Raw genomic sequence first — 18,536 nt, 5'->3', positions numbered from 1 at the left:
ACAGAGGCATCCAGTATCATACCTTTGCGCTCAGTTCAGAAAAAAATTTAAAAGTAGTCCTTCGTGGTGTCTGTGAAGACATTGACACAGCAGAAATCGCTGCTGACCTAAATTCTCAGGATCTGCCACCAGTCAAAGTGAGCAGAATGTACAAAGCAGACAAAACTCCCATGCCATTAGTCCTTGTTGAGATTCACAAAATATATAAGGATATCTACAACTTAAAAACAGTCTGTGGTCTCATCGTCACACCGGAACCACTCCGTAAAAGATCATCTTCTGGGCAGTGCCAAAAGTTTGGCCATGCCCAGAATCTATGCCGAGCAGAATATAGATGTTTAAAATGTGGAGACAGCCACCCAACCAATACCTGCACTAAGCCAAGGACCACCTCGGCCAAATGTGCCAACTGCAGTGGCCCTCATCCGGTGTTGAGGTGAGTGGCCACTGCCACTCACCTCAACACCGGATGAGTGGCAGTGGCCACTCATCCTCAACACCGGATGAGTGGCCCTCATCCGGTGTTGAGTGCATCAAAGGATGCACTCAACACCCAAAGAACAGACGGATGGAGGCAATCAATCAGCCCTCCTCCTACAGTACAAGAACACCAGCGGCCCAGACATCAAAACCGGAGACTCATCGACCACAGTCGGAGACCTCCAACCAAAAGCAAACAAGAAGTTATGCCGATGTGACCCGTACAACTAGGCCAATTCCAGAACAAAATCAACCAAGAGCACCTAAAAACCTAACAGCTATTATCACGGCCTCACTAGCAAACATGCTACAAAATTTTAGCCTATCAAACCCTACTGAAACCTCCACTAAAAGATTTCTTCGTGAAACACAGGTCATCCTCACAGCTCTCATAAATGAATAGTAACAAACTCATTCCAGCATCTCTTCAAATAGTTGCTTGGAACGCAAATGGCCTCAAAAACAAAATCCTGGAACTCCGTGCCTTCACATCTAGGTATCAGCCAGATGTTATTCTAATCAGCGAAACTCATCTAAGACCCTCAGACAACCCTACAATAAGGGGCTATCACCTATACAGAAATGACAGACTACTCTACAGAGGTGGTGGCACTGCCATCTTCATTAAAAACTACATTAAGCACCACTCTGTGAGCATTCCTTCAACCACTAACCTTGAGATCACAGGAGTGGAAGTAGTCACCAGCTCCACTGGCAAACTGAAAATCTACTCAGCTTACAATCCTCCCCAAAAATCTCTACTTCACTCTGATCTAAATGCCATCTTAGGCATCAGAGGGCCCACCATTATTGCCGGGGATCTGAATTCCAAGCACCCTGCCTGGAATTGTTCAACCACAAACAAGAATGGTTGCATCCTTTTCAATTACTTAGGATCAAGCAACGCTGTTGTGGCAGGCCCCACCGAACCAACTCATCTCAGTACGTTCGGCACTGCTGATATCCTGGATATAGCTATCCTGCAGGATATTAAACTTCAGTACAGTATCATTTCTATGGATGAACTATCATCCGATCACAATCCAATACTGCTGCAGCTGGGAAATCAGGAATTCCTGTGTCCTCCTTCTCACTCCTACATTGTATGGGAAAGACTGTCAGCCGCACTCAAGGATCATATTGGACCTGTTCCTCACATACACACAAAAGAAGAAGTAGAAACTGCAGTTACAAATCTCACACAACAAATTAATTCTGCTATAAAGGTAGCTTCCTCCTACAAATCTGCCCGCAAGCCAGATCGTTTGCCTGAAGACATCATGAACTTAATCAGAGATAAAAACAGAGCTCGAAAGAGATTCCGTAACACGTGTGCACCACAAGACAAAACAAATCTAAACAGATTAAATGGGGCAGTAAGAGATGCACTGAAAGCTCACAGAGACCATGTATGGGATGAAAAGTTATCCTCCATTTCACCTAGTGATCACTCCATCTGGGGACTACTGAAAAATACCAAAAACAAAGGCAGATCCCTTCCCCCAATATTAACTGATCAGGGCCTTGCTCACACAGATGTGGACAAAGCAGAGGTTATAGCGCACAGCTTGGAAGAGCAATGCAGGCCTTCGTATGGAAACCTTGACTTTGACCACATACATAAGATTCACAGCAAGGTCAGACACTCACTCAAACTTCCTATCACCAGCACTGACCATATTGCATCAACATCACCTGCTGAGATATATGACATTATTAAAAATTTAAAGAACAAAAAAGCTCCTGGACCAGACGGCATTACTAATCGTGTGATTAAACTTCTGCCCCGGAGGGCAGTAGTGTACCTGACCAGTATAATAAATGCAATTTTAAGATTTCACTATTTTCCTTCCACCTGGAAACTGGCTGACGTAATTCCCATACATAAGCCAGGCAAAGACTCACACCTACCCCAAAATTATCGTCCAATCAGTCTCATCTCAAATCTGGGTAAGGTTGCAGAGAAGGTCATCCTCTCACGACTTCAAACCTCAATAAATGACCTAAACATCCTTCCAAAAGAACAGTTTGGTTTTAGGCAACACCATAGTACTACCCAGCAAATCCACAGAATTGTTGAATACATCACAACCAGCTACAACTGGCGCCAGTGCACAGGCGCTGTTTTCCTAGACTTATCCAAAGCATTTGACAAAATCTGGCATTTTGGACTCCTGCACAAGCTTATCTCAGCCGGCATCTCACCTAAAATGGTTCATTTAATCCACTCATATCTTCAAAATAGATCAATGCAAGTAAAAATCAACGGTTCTACATCCTCCCAGCGCCACATCTTTGCTGGAGTGCCGCAGGGATCTCTGCTGGCTCCATTGCTGTTCTCTGTATACATGTCAGACATCCCACACAATCCGATGACTTCCATTTTGGCCCTATATGCAGACGATACGGCAATACTAACCAGATCTCTCAGACCCCTTTTCATTACCAGAAAGCTTCAAGAAAACATTCTAAAGCTGGAGGGTTGGTTCTCTAAATGGAGATTGGAAGTCAACCCCCAGAAAAGCTCAGCCGTTCTTTTCTCAAAAAGGCCAATGTCTCCTGTAGGAGATTTGTTACTATTCAATATTAAAATTCCCTGGCAGTCAGAAACAAATTACCTGGGTGTAATTCTCGACAAAAAGCTATCTTTCAATCAACACACCAAGTCTGCATGCACAAAGGCATCTAAAGCCGTAGCACAGATCTATCCGCTAATTAATAGAAATAGCAAGCTCAGCAACAGAATCAAATTGCAGCTATACCAGTTGACGATTCGTCCTATAATCACCTATGCCTCTCCGGCCTGGAGCCACACCTCTAATGCTAACATCATCAAAATACAGCGAGTGCAGAACAAGTGCCTGAGAATGATTTTGAATGCCCCGTGGTATGTTAGAAACACTCAACTCCACAGAGACACAAATATTCCCTATATCTTCTCTTTTCTACGATCCTTAGCCACCAAGTTTTTCCTAAAGACGTCCACACATCCCAACGATTTGGTTCAACAAGCTACAGCATACGATCCAACGGACATATTCAAATACAGAAGACCAAAAGCTATATTGGCCTCCTTTAGTGATGCATAATCTCCATGCTCAATCAGGGCGAGCATTCTGCTCATAAATTTTACCTTCACTGCAACCACAACAGATAGCGGGGAATATGAAAAGCATCTTGCTTCACCCCTGAAGACATAAATGTCAATTGTCAATTGTCAACATAAATAAAAAAAAAAGAATTTTAATTAGGAAAAGATTTTTGGAAATTTTTCTAGTGTTTTTTCCTTTTCTTTGGGGGGTGCCCGGGCAACTTGCCCCCCCCCCCTCCCCTCTGGGTGCGCCACTGACGTAGATACTTCCATCAGGTCAATCCTCGATAGTTTTCCTTCGTCGTACGCTGGAGTTCTGCCGTAGCGATCCGCAGCCTAGAGCGAGCTGGCGGCAGACAAACATCTGTAATCGGCAGCGGGAAGAACGATCATCCGGGAACTAGGGAAGGAGCCCTCGTAGGTGAAGAGCCAAGGACCAAAAAAAAAAAAAGGCCTAGAACCACTTTTATTCCATTTTCAGTCCTTTGTTCGTACTTAGAAGTATTCCAGGATTAGCCAGAAGCAATGAAACAATTGACGTCATCGCTGGCCGCTTAACCTTACGATTTTGGTGGCATTCGGCGCTAATCCGGCTTAATTCTTATTAAGCTCTTAACAAGTCTAAAGTGCAGGTGCATTTTAACAGCAATTTATACTTTTACAATTTTATATATTATTACAACTAACTAGGTACATTTTTTTCTTAAAATTTCAGACAAAAAATATTGTAAAATATTTAGCGAAAATTCTCTAAAAAAATTTATATCTCGCGATATATTTTACAGCGGTACATAAGGACCATCGCTGTTTCCTCTCCAGGGGATGGAAGCTTCCATGCATGCACTTGTTCAGAATACCATTAAGTGTACCTACTCTAAAAATTAACTTCTGCGCCCTTTGAGCAAATGAAAACAAAGAGTGAAAAGAATAATGTAAATAATGACCAGGCGAAGAAATGGCATAGGAAATCCCAGTTCAAAATCCGTTTCAGGACTGAGGGATTCTAGTGATAGCGGCTGGTACAATTCGCAAGAGCGTGTGACCAGGGTAATAAATTCGCGATGTCATGCAATTGAGAAAATACAAAAAGATACTGATTATTGGATGAGAAAGATTTGTATGAAGAGGTGGCGAAACATGGAAAACAACCCACACCACCTTTTCCTGCAGGCTGTGGATGGTTCAACGCTAGCCTTCCCCAATCTAAACATGACTGGTGAGACTGCACATCACCTTGCTGTTGAAGAACTTCATGAATTTCTCAAAGCAAACGATGGCAGGCGGTTATAACCAAAAGTTGAAAACTGCAAAGTAGGTTTCAATGAATCCTTGAAAACGTAGCTTTCAGCCTCCTACGAGTCTTCAACTTCAGCATGCCAGCTAAAGATATAGTTACAATGTATTAATCGTGAAAATAAAGAACTACTTTAACGGTGGTTTATTTTGTACGTACTGATATGTTTTATTTACTACGTTTATGCATTAATATGTATGAAAAATAGTTGCATTTTTGGTTAAATTAATCTTGAAAGATTAATGTAACTCGTTATATGCGTAAAAGCATATAACGAGTTACCTGTATTATCTTTCTCAAGATAAACATTCCCTAAGTAAATTACTTTTTCATAGTGATTGGGGTGGGGCAGAATATTTCATAAGTGAAATATACTGTGGCTATTGAAATTGTCATTTGGTACAGATTTTAAAGCAAAAAACAACCATACTGCTTTATCATGCATTCTTCCATAATCACCAAATTTAATTTGCTTGGTTTAGTAAGGAAAGTGCGGCTTTTAGAAATCCAGAAACCGTCCACCTCAAAATGCACATCTTATAATGATAGTTTCTGGGGAAATAGAAATTTAAAATTAAATACACTGGAAATAGGTCAGTGGACTAATTTCTAAGCCTGATGCATTTTGCCGATGGGACTGGTCTGTGGACTTCTTTCCAAGCAGTGTGGATCCCAATGACTTTCCTGTACATTGATCAATAGCACAAGGAGTTTATATTCTTTTGGACCTTGTAATTAACTTAATTAGGTGTATAATGTGGAAGATTGGGGAGTTTGAGGTGCTTTGGTAGAAGGATTTGTTTTATCGTATGAAGAGAGTAAGTTGTTTTTGGACTTCTCGAATTAAGTTAAAAATTTTATTGATGATTTGAAGAAATTGCTCATCTTGTTAATGGATGTCTTGACAGTTCTCCCTTGGGGAAATGGAAATTTCCTAACTTATATACACTATCTGGAAAGAAGTCAAGATGCATCTTGCCCATGGGCAAGTTGTATCGTGTCATGTGTTCCTAGTCGGTATAAATTAGAGAATTACGATGCTCCCAAGTCAATGCAACTGTGTTGTCCAGGTTAAATGGCTGTGAGAAGCGAACTGACTAAGTTAAAGAGACCTCATAGGATGCATCATTGCAAGCTTATCTGTTTGACAAATTGGTGACAAATTGGACCTGGGTCATCCCAATCAGTGATATCAAACTGAGATGGAAGAGCAGGGAGTAGAGTAATAACTATAGTAGACGACCCATCACTCTCGCCAAAGTTAGCGTATGGTGCTATGAAGGATAATACGTAAAAACCACCATTCGTTGGCCGACATGTTGAATTCCTAGCATCGACTAAAACCACGAATCTGCAAGAAAAACTTTTAAAACCGAGGTTTTAAACGTTTTTCTCGCATGAGTTATTAACATGGGTTTCCATGGTAGGACCATAATACTCGTATGCAAGTCAAATCATCGAAACCAACATGCAGTAGCGCAAAGAGGATTGACAGTGGAGAGATAAGTAACACTACACCCTCCACCAAGCAGATGGATGAGTGTGGCGGATGCCCAGTGAATCTCTCTTACCAGATTTTTTAACCCCAACTATGAGATTCACAAGTGGCGTGATTGTAATCCAAGTGTTTTGGCCTTGAACGTCTGTTTGTGGTGTCACAAACAGAGAGAGGTATTTGAACATTCTGTGCAATGCAGTGCTTCCTACGGAACTGACTACTGTCTCTTTCAGCAAGACGATGCACAGTCATAAGGCTGCTACTGTGGTTTGTGGACACGAACACTACCACATTTAACTGGCCTCCACAGCACCCTGATCTCAACCTTCTTAAACATCTGTGGAAAAAATTGGAGCGTTGGACGAGGTAAGCTGTTGTGGGATGTCTGCCCTACAACAGTCAAAGACCTCATTAAAATGCTATAGGAAGAATAGTCTAAAATTCCCATTGGTCGCTATCGTAAGCTTGTATTAATTATGCTCCATAGGATTGCCAGGCACCGTACTGAAAGGACGCCCTACATGTTTTTAAGACGCCTATCTTAATATTAATGTAGGGACCATGGCTGTTTATTCCTCATGCTATGGTGTCACTTGACTTCTTTTCAAGCACTTTATATATATAATTTAGGAAAGGGAGGAACTGTTGCACCTTTGGCTAGATCTTCCTATTCATAGTATCTTCGAGTTAAAAAAAAAACTGTCTGAAAAGGTTGATAGAGCTGGTGGAAATAACTTCTAATACAGTAACAATAAGCGATCAAAAGAAATTCAAGTTCAAATAACCTGGAAACATTCCCGTTGTCTTACGGATCTATGGACATCTGAAATTGAAGGCACTGTCCCATTAAGACATATTGTAGATGTGAAACACAATATATATATATATATATATATATATATATTAAAGACTTTGTTAGAAGAAACGCTACATTACTCAAGAGATTTCATTGGCAAGATATCTGCACAGTTAGCTTAGTGGCTATGCCTGGGGAAGGAGTGTCCTAGGTTCGATTCCCGACGATGGGAGGAGCTCAAGGATCTTTATTAGCCATAGCCAAGTTAGCTGGTCTTGGGTGTGGACAGCAGGGTCCCCCCCCCCAGTTTATGTGGGGGGACCCTGGGGGGGAAGCCCCATATAAACTGGGGGTCCCCCCCAGTTTATGTGGGGCTTTTCATCCTGCAAGCAGGCAAACCGCCCCCGTGAACACACGCTGCTAGTCATAGGATATAGTACTTAATCCCTCATTAGGGTGCTCAACCAGTCCTAAGAGGTGGTCGAGGTATGGGGGGGAAACCCCTACACGAATAAAATAAATTGGCACGATATGTAAGCTCAATAATGTAGCTAGCTAGGCTGCTAGCTGTTTTTTTTTTTTTTTTGCTCAGTGTGACAATTTCGATCGTTAATATTTGACACTAGCACTCTAGACCAGTGGTCTCCAAAGTGTGGTACGCGTACCCCAGGGGGTACGGGAGTCGATACGTGGGGGTATCATCAAAAAAAGTTTTATATTGATAGGGAAAAAGTTAAGTAATTAATTAAAGATAAAGAATATTACTTTCTTTCATCAATTAAACATATGTCTAATATAGACAAAGACGTTATAAAGATCCTGTGAACTTAAATTTGCGAGTAGCACACATTGGGTGACTTTGCACACATAATCGTCCGTGGCAAAGCTGCCATGTTTTTTAAAACTAGGGAGTAAATCTCTTACTTCTTATCATTGCCATTGTTTGTAGAGCATCCTGGTGTTGACAAACCCAACTAGAGAAGGAAAATTGCTTAGCTATCCTGCTATCTACAGATGACACCACAGTTGTATTAATTATTTGACTATTAGTAGTATATATTGTTTCTGTGCAATTCCAACGCCTTTTTGTGCTTATTTTACGTTTACACGAGAAACGGTGAATTAATGTTATCAAAATTGCTTACATTTTTACATATTATAATTGTTTGCATAATATCAAACTAAAAGTGCTTGATATTATCAGTAGTAAATGAATGATATTTAAATTTTACAAATCAACCCTCACAAAATGGATAAATGATTAAAAAAATTTCCTCATTTCCTCCAAAGAAACTTTCTCAATCGATTGGGGGTACGCGCTATTTATTTTTTCTGTCTTGGGGGTACGCGATCAAAAAAGTTTGGAGACCACTGCCCAGACAGTTGTCTAACGTTCCTACATCTTTTATGCTAAGTAACGTCTCATATGTAACTTAATATAAAAAAAAGACTCATTACCTTCTAATTAGCTAACATATACGTTACTGAATAGCATATCATATAGAATACAAAATGCTGTCTTATACCTTGATGAAATCTAGCGAGTATTTCATTTAATGGACGAAGTTTTTCTGATATGAGGGATCTAGTAAGGTAGTACGTTGGAGGGTCTTCAATGTACAATTGGTGTTAATCTGATACCGTCTTAATGGATTGTAGGTGTACCTCAGATCGGTATGTCAACGGCGATATTTCAATATTATTTGATCTTCAGTTTCTCTTGGCCAGTTGCAAACAATCCTTCATGAAGTCATTTTATGAGTACACTTAAGTGGGGTCATTGCTAACGTCAGCATTTGTATATAATCACTGGAATCTAGAATTTCAGATTGATTACTTTTGCCGATCCCTCCTAAAACAGCATTATGAATACCACTGAGAGCTATGACTTCTGTTTTGAAGGAAGATATTACCAGCTAGGTTTGGAATTAAAATAAGCTAATGCCTTTTATTCCCTTATAGGAAGTAGACGAGGCCTTTTAACCCTATCTAGCTTTTGGAGACATTCAATCTCCACTGATAGCAGACCCATGACTATCACTAATTATAGGTGGCAACTGATGAAGATATCAGCAAGCAAGTACTCCCATCTCTTGGTACCTAACGATAACAGGACAGTTACTGTGTGAAATAATGTGGGTTCTAAAGTCAATTTTCTTAAGTTTAAGGGAGAAAAAACCCGTTTGCTCTGCAGAGATTAACTGAGGAACCGGTTGAAGGAAAGCTTTGAAAAAGTTCTTCCAGTCGTTGACTAAACTTGAACTATAAATCTATCTTCGGGTGGCCTGCTGCAGAGGATGCAAGTGCCACTTCCACGGAGCTACACAGGAGAAGGAATTAAAATTGCTGTTGTGTTTATACATATTATTTCGACTGACTTTCTCGAGATTCTATGCAGATATCTTTCTATATTCCTTTGACATCAACCTCTGGTATGTTAATTGGAGTTATAGCAAAATTAAAGCCTCAAGATAAAATACTTTGTTCATCTCTTTTAAGAGGATATGTTTAGCACAACTATCTAATGGTAGGATAACGTGATGGTTCATTTTCTCATTCAATAGGGTTAAAATGCCTTGCCTACTCCTATAAGGGAATGAAAGGCATTAGCTTTTTATATATAACGGATCAATTTATTTTTCGCATGCCTGTGGAAATTATGCCCCATAGAACTGCAGCAAAAGGAGGTCCGTCTTATGAAAGCGGTCACGATGGCTGTTTGTTCTTCACTATGGGGTCTGTTGATTTTTTACCAAACAGTATTGTCGAATTTGCAATTTTGTTAGCACACAGATGATCTTAATGGAAAAGGGAGCTCTATGTAGTGCCTTACATGAAATTTGGCTTTATTCGTATTAGTCATTATTTTGTTAGTGGTTTTGCAACGGTGTATACTGGGCCGATTCTTGTCATGTATTACAGAAGAGGCGATGTTGACATGAGAAATAATCAAAAATACTTTTCAGTGTTTTTGATTATCAGCCGTATGGGTATACATGCATCTTAAGATATCAGTAACAATTTTCTGTCGTCATAGGTATTTTTTTTTGGGGGGGGGGGCACAGTTCTAGGACCGTATGCTTTGGCAGACAAGCTGCAGGATCTTCATACCATGACTAAATAACCTGGTGGTAGAAAACATCTTCCATAACATGCTCCATTGTGTTCCCTTGGCTTGGAGGGAAAACAAGATTAATGCATGCAGAGGTTTACCAGTAAAAGGCCAGCTTATTTTAAGGCTTTTATGATGAACATCCTGTTTCGATTTTAGTGATACGATTTGAAATCATTGGTATACATCACCACTATGGGGATTGTTGATGAACTGCAAGAGCGTGTCGATCCTGTATGCACTTCTATTAGATTTTTGTGACCGCCGAAAAAGGATGTACAGGCAGCCCTCGGTTTACGACGGTTCACAATAACGCCAGGTACCTGTGCGTGCTCTTACTGTAATGTGGTCTGACTGAGAAACACCCTAGCAGGGAATCTAATGTTTGAGTGTGTACCGAGCAACTAGACATATATGTATCAAGTCTAGTTTTACTGTGTAATCTACCTAATTGTTCTATTTGATTTTTTTACATACGTATTTAAAATTGATAAAGTACGTAATTATATACCATGTCTGATAAATGAAGTGCAGAAAAGTTAACAGAACTTGGTCATTAAGAAAGAGTGGAAATCATTCACACTTGAAAAGAAGATGGAGGTGATTCGAAGAATGGAAAATGGGCAGACACGTGCTAATGTCTGTAGAAGTATGAACTTACCTCCATCGACTGTTACTACAACTATGAAAAATGCAGATGGAGTAAAACAGTCTGCGCAACAATCTACGGCAGTACGAAATGCAAAACATATAAGTTATAGCAGGGCTAAACTTCATGAAAAAATGGAAAAATTATTATCATTATGGGTGGATGGCTTGAATCAGAAAAACATTCCTCTGACGCAGGCCGTTATAACTGAGAAAGCAAAAACAATTTTTGAGGATCTTAAAAAGACAGATGGAGAAGATGAAACATTTTTAGGAAGCAAAGGTTGATTCATGAGATTTAAGTCTCGAAGTGCCATAGTGTCAAATTATGTGGTGAAGCGGTAAGTGCAGATGTTGCGGCAGCGGCTGCTTTTCCTAAAGACTGTGTAGAACACGGAAGTTATCCTCCTTATCTAATTTTTAATGTTGATGAGACTGGGCTCTACAGGAAAAAAATGCCATCAAGCACCTTCATTTCCCATGAAGAACGTTCCGCTCCAGGTTTTAAAGCTGCAAAAGATAGACTTACGCTTTTGTGCAAAGTTGGGTGCAAATGCCTCCGGAACTTTGAAGCTTAAACCAATGTTGGTTCACAAACACCAAGCGCCTTCAAGGGCCTAAAACCATGCTGTCAGTCTATTGGGAATAGAATAAGAAAGCTTGGGTTACACAAGACGTTTTTATAGATTGGTACACAAATTATTTTTGTCCTACCGTGCTTTGCTTCTGTAAAGAAAACGATTTGCCAGCCAAGGCATTACTTCTCTTTGATAATGCCCCTGGACATCCGCAAAACCTTGCTGAAGTAAGTACACCATTGGATGTCAAGGTTGTTTACATGCTCCGAAACATAACATCGCTTTTTCAACCGATGGATCAGGGGATTATATCAATCTTCAAGGCCTATTACCTCCGTATAACATTTATGGAAATGGTAAGTCTTGGACACTTCAGGAAAAACTATTGGAATCATTCGATATTTTGAAGGGCATTAACAACATCAAGGCAGCTTGGAACAAAGTGTCAGCAAAGTGTTTAAAAGGATCAAGGCAAAAACTTCTTCCAGCATTTATGCGCGACTTCGAGGAATTAGAGCAAGAGGAGAATGTTATTGAAGACGTTACCAAACCTGCGCAAGAGGTGGAATTGAACATTATTACAGCTGAAGATACGACAGAAGTCTTAGAGAGCCATGATAAACCGATTTCCAATGAAGACTTAAAAGAATTAGCCGAACAACATCCAAGGGAGGAGAAAGAAAACGAAGAAGTCCTCTGAGAGATATAAAAACGGCCGATTTACAGCGTATCCTGCCAAGCATAGACATTGACTGATGAACTGCGAAACGGACCACGATTGGGAACGGAGAGCGAACGTAAAAAGGAGTGTAATCGCATCTATTTGACCTTACACTGAATTCCTTAAAGAAAGAAAAAGAAAATCTAGGCAGTTAACACTGGATACTTTTTCAAAAAAAGAAGATAAAAAAGCAGGTAATCCGAATCCAGGAACTTAACATAGAAATATGTAATATCTTTTCGAAATTTTGTATATAATTTTTTGTTTTCGTTATTAATAATTTTATTTTAACAAAATATATGTATGCATTATCAAAGCTTTAAATATAATGTTACACATATTTCGTATGCATATTTTTTGACTGCGCAGAACATAATTTTGTACCTCCCATTAAAATTGGGTTTGTTTTATGCCAGTTTTTTCAGGAACGCAAGTGAGGCGTAAACCGAGGACTGCCTGTACTTATATTTTGCTTATTATTGGCATTTGTGCTGCAATTACAAAGACCTGTATCTCAGATGTGAGGTTTCAGAACCCATAGTTATTGGGAACTTTTCAGTACTTTGAGGTTTAATATACTCATATACCTTTATAACAGTGTGCACATGTGGAATATATGACAAAAAGTACGTATGTAATATGTACTCACTTTTTTAAACGCAACTAGTCTAAAGTTCTATATCAGATTATATCACTCAGAAGAATACACATTAAACACAAACCATATGACTCGGGATTTTCCATTGTTGTTCTAATTTGACAAGAAATGGGGGAGTAAATTATATATATACACTGGCTGTATGGTTCAAATTCGTTTTAATCAAAGCTCTTGATTTTCTGGGCAGAGAGATTCAGCCTAAATGGGATTTATTTCTACGCAACAGACATTTTCTTTGGATTTTATTGGACCATGATTCTTTATAAATATATGTATACAATCGTCTACAAGTTTCGCCAGATTAAGTCTGTCTGGCTTCTTCAGGACAAAAATGGGTACACTAACATTAATTGCTAAAAAGGAATGCAGTAACGACAGTGAAATTAATTAAAATTAAAACTGGTCACGCATCATTTCAATTAATTTTACTGTCGTTACTGCATTCCTTTTCGGCATTTCTTGTTAGTGTACCCATTTCTTGTCCTGAAGAAGCCAGACAGACAGACTTAAGCCTGCGAAACTTGTAGACGATTGTATACATATATTTATAAAGAATCATGATCCAATAAAATCCAAAGAAAATGTCTCTTACTTAGTACAAAAGGACCAAATATTAACAGTTAAAAGGGATTTGTTTCTGTTTATAACATTGCTAACTATGCAAATAAAAATGAGTTCTTCCAAATATCATGTAATACCCGTTGTCATTTTTTTTCCTCAGAGGGAGTAGACGAGCCAATCACAAATAGCTTCCTCAACACTCTCAATGATTTTAATTGGCATTCAGGAAAGAGTACACAACTCTTTGAATTTTCTTCAGCCTACAGGATGAAAATCCTTGCTTGCCAATGTCAGAGAGCATCTAACTAGGGAGCCTGTCGAAAAAAAGGCTTACAAAAAGTTCTAGTTGGCGACTAGATTCGTGCTTCGGTTCGGGTGGCCTAGCAATATGGATGCAAATGTCGTTTTAGAGGTATAAGGTGTGCTTTTAATTAGCTGCTAAATAGCTAATCTGAATAGAACAATGGTGTCAACAAGGTGTGCTCTTTTACTTGGATAATAAATGACAATCCCCACCAATCTGCCAACACACCTGACCTCTTCTTAACAAGCTCCCCTTCCAAGTATACTGTGGATGTCAGTTCTGTTGGTAACTCAGATCATCTCTTACAATTATTAGTAATTAATTGGCTACTAAAGGACTATCGATGTACAATATATAGCCTCTGCAATCAAGTCATCCACCTTCCTGAGGTATAGCAGATTTCTACAAAAGGGTCTAATGGCCATTGTCAACTGCATACCTTCCGTAGCTGGAGAAAATTTTGTATGGACCTCGAGTGGTATATGTCCATTACCCAGTGAAATACACTACCTTGCTTATTAGAAGCTTGAAGTGGCTACAGCCATTTTTGTTCACTAGAGCAGGGGTTCTGGTTTCTGCTCTCCCTCTCTTCCCACATGTAGCAAGTCTGATCTAGAAGATCTCATCTGATTTACTTATCTATTGCAGGTGAATCATTAATACCTTTGCCATTCTACCTTTAGTGACTTTGGGTTCAAGGCTTCTTCAGAGGTACCATCTAGTTACTAGATTTATTCTACTTCTTTATTTTTTAATCTCTTATCTTAAACTGAGAATTTACAATTATTTTACAAACTTTAAATGAGCAATCCCCACTGGGAATGCCTAGAGTTTGACTTGGCATTTGCACACTTCGAAAGTTTTTATAACCTCTTACAAATGAAATGGCCCAATCGAGCTTGAGAGACCAACAACCACTCCAGTCATCATCAACAGACCAGAACTCCAGCCTCTACTTGCTGTCTGGCTTATATTTAAGCCATGAAACATCTGAGGAAGGAACAAAACGGATTCTAAAAAATTATAAGAAAAAAACAATGAAAGGAACAAACATCAAATGAAACTGCACCCCACATGAAAGCAGAAATGAAACAATGTAAGGAAAAATTCCTCCTTTTATCCTACAAGCCAAGGATCAATGGACAGAAGTGGTCACGGCCCTCAAAAATCATAAAATAAGTTTTACGAAAGCCAGGAACATGGCCAAGGGGGGAACTGAGATGGTGGCTGATTACCAAGCACGCACTGAACTTTGAGGCAATAAAAATGTCCAATACCATGTTCGCTTTAAAAAGGGGAAAAATAGGCAGTACTGTGCAGTATTCCAGAATCTGTTAGCACTGAAGAAGTCCCAGACAAAACTGCAGACTAAACCCTATTAAAGTTAGCCACATGCTCTGAGCAGACAAATGGCCAATGCCTCTCACCCATAGTGAAAATCAACAAAGAGTACCGAGAAATCTATGACATAAAAACAGTATGCAACTTAGCTATAAAACCAGAACCATTAGGATGGAAGGCACCAACTGGACAATGTCACCAATGTCAACAATTCAGCCACTCACAACACAGCTGCAAGGCCGCTGTGTTGTGAGTTAGCACTTAACAGTTCCACTGTTAAGTGCTAAGAAAACCATGCAATGGCTTCCTGCAAAAAATCAAAAACACAGCCAGCTAAATGCACCAACTACAGCCAGTGCCGGTTTTATCACTAGGCGACCTAGGCAATCGCCTATGGGCCTCAGATTTTTCTACATATAAAACTAACAGGAACTTTTGTATTCCATAAAACTCATGTATGTAAGCGTACCATTTCTTTGCTGGACGTATATACACATCCAGCAAACCTGGATATTCTGTCCACCTGCTGAAAGAACATGGATAAGAAGTGTAGTTTGACAGTCATGTCCATTAGAAGGCGCAATAATCCGTCACGCTGAAAAGAACACTTAACTAGATTACTTGGCATATGTAGAAGCTATGTTCAGTTGCCTACAGCAAGAAATGCAGTTGCTTGCCGTTTGCTCGGTAACCGGAATCTAAGTTATATCAGACTAAATACGTATGAGTTATTATTATTATTATTAGTAGTAGTAGTAGTAGTATGTGACACCTCCAAGAAGTCCAAAGACTCATCGAGGGAGAGTGTGCCAACAACACTGAACGATTGATTCCCGTCCAACTACTAACCGCGCTTAAACTTGCTTAAGTTATTAGTAGCAGAGGCTCTATTCATTTTGCTGCTTGTTTTTATCGTATAATTATAGTTTTTAATGCCAGCACAAAATAAGAAATCCTTTCATACTTTCTTCACTTCATATTGTATCACTTTGAAAGATCAATGTCACTATCAATTTTTTGGCTAATTATTTTAATCACCAATACATTTTAAAATTCTCCCAGAACTTGATTGAAGATAATTATTTTTGTCAAACAATTATTTTATAAATTCATGAAAATCCGAATCTAAAAATGAATATAGCCTCCATCTGTTCCTAATTAAGTTTTCTTTTTTTATTCATAATCTTAGTTCGAAGGTTAGTTCACAGATAGCGCGAAGGTTCACACTTTTAAATTTTGTTTTATAGAGAATCATATGTAAATCTTGAATCATATCATGTAACGCATAATTTTTATAAACGTAATCTGTAGGTTTTTGCATTTCAACTTTCTTGGTTTCCCCCAATCACTCCCTACAAATCGAAATAAACGGCAGTTATGAAGTCAACTGTTATGTACATATTTTCGGTATTATGCGGCAGTTTTGAAGTAGCGATATTTTCCCTACACTTTATCCTTCGAAACATGTGTAGGTACATGCGTCAAAATGAAATTTTATTTCCAAAATTTTCATAACAGAATTAATTCGCCTTTAATGGCTAACCCCTCCCAAAATTATCACCCCCCCCCACACACACACACGAAAAAAATACTGCTAGATAACATATGTGCACTTTCTTTTTGTTTGAATTCGTTAGTTTTCCAAAGTAATTGTACTGTTGCAGTTTTAAGCAAAAGACAAAGGTGAAGAATCTCTGATAAAATACCACTGGATATAAATTTTTGTTATTAAAAAGACTCACAATCGGAAACCCCGAGTAATGTTTAACATCATTTGTCGTTCATTAAAAAAAAAAGTTCCTAAAATTGAAATGTGCAACCCATATAATTTTATTTTCAAGGAAAGAAAGCAAAATGTCATATTTATTTCAATAAATGTTATTTAAAAAATATAAATATTTGACATATTTTCAATGCAAACAAACGTTTTGATTATTTTTTTTCGCACATGTTAAATTCGTTTTTATTTGGGAAGAGACACAATAAATAAAGTGCGCAGCAAAAAAGGGCCAAATATCGTAAGACAGTAAAGAAATTCGAAGTAATACAGTGCACATAAAGACAATAATCCGTTAAAGAAGGGGGGGGGGGGTAATTGCCTATAATTGCAACAGATAGAATGCTGATAAGTTTCATCAGCATTCTACATTTTTATTAGGTCAAAGGGATTTTGAGTATATTTGCGAACAGTCAGAGCCGGCGCTAGGGTCTTTGTCGCCCGCATGCAAAGTCTATCTAAGCGCTCCCTTTAACGATCCGGGCGTGTGTGGTTCTTTTACGATAATAAAAATTTAAATTATTTGAAATTTCTTAAATAAATTTTGACAGAACCGCCACACGTGGTTCGCTAAATGTAACGAACCTGGGGTGTTGACTAGGCAGGATAATCGTTAAAAACCCGAATATTCAAAAAATTCTCAAAAGTTAAAGCAAATTTTGATAAAGCCACTTCACTTTAATCGTTGAATATAATGATACAGGGATTATAGCCTTCTCACCAACCCGAATCGCTAACAAAATTAAAATGAATTTTAATTTAAGTTAAATTTTATTTGAACTAATGTTTAAAAAATTCTTGCATTTTTGTATCCCTGATTTACAAGTTACTAAATTCTTAGTAACTTGTAAAAAAATTTTAATAATTTTTATAAGTGGAACTATCTTTTAGGAAAATAAAAGAAATTCAAGATAGATGAAAAATAAGAAAAGAATTCAGAAATAATTAGAACATTTAATATAAGTATTCAAAAAATAACATCTTTACAGAATAACAGAAAATAAATTAAATTATATAAATATACTTGAAAATTTTTAAATTAAAATTTAAGGGTTTTTGATTTCATATTCATAAAATTAGAAATAATGGTCTTAACGTCTAATTCCGCACATATATCATTTTCAATAGCCATTAACGCCAAACTAACAAGCTTTTTTTGTGACATAGTTGTTCTTAAGTAGGTTTTAATCAATTGCAACTTGGAAAAGGAACGTTCACCGCTCGCTACACTAACAGGTAAGGTTAATAGTATTCTTAAAGAAATTAAAAAGTTAGGGAAAGATAAATTATTGGACACAATAAAATTAAGAATATCGAAAGGGTTTGGAATATTTAAATTATCATTCCAAAAAATATCCCGAAAAGCACATAACTTGTCATATAATTCTATTGCATTTACGTCTTTATTGTCGCCGTCCTTCAAGGGAATCTCTAAATCGTCACAGTTTTTTCGTAAATCTTCTTTATTAATTTGTAGTAATCTATACAAGAAATTGAAATTATCATATGTTTTTAGTTGTTTAGAACGTTCTATTAACGAACACATTGCAACGTCTAGAAGTGTATAAAACACATTCACTCTAAATTTATCTTCTGGCGATTGCGGCGTTTCGTAATGAAGCTCGTAGTCAAATTGTCTTTTTTCGTCGTCGGACTTCCGTACCAGTTTTAAATTCT

This window comes from Typopeltis vanoorti, chromosome 20 (genome assembly GCF_054136105.1).
Source record: "Typopeltis vanoorti isolate ZY-2024b chromosome 20, IOZ_Tvanoo_1.0, whole genome shotgun sequence".
In the NCBI taxonomy this organism is placed as follows: Eukaryota; Metazoa; Arthropoda; class Arachnida; order Uropygi; family Thelyphonidae; genus Typopeltis; species Typopeltis vanoorti.
Note: the sequence above shows the minus strand (reverse complement) of the source record.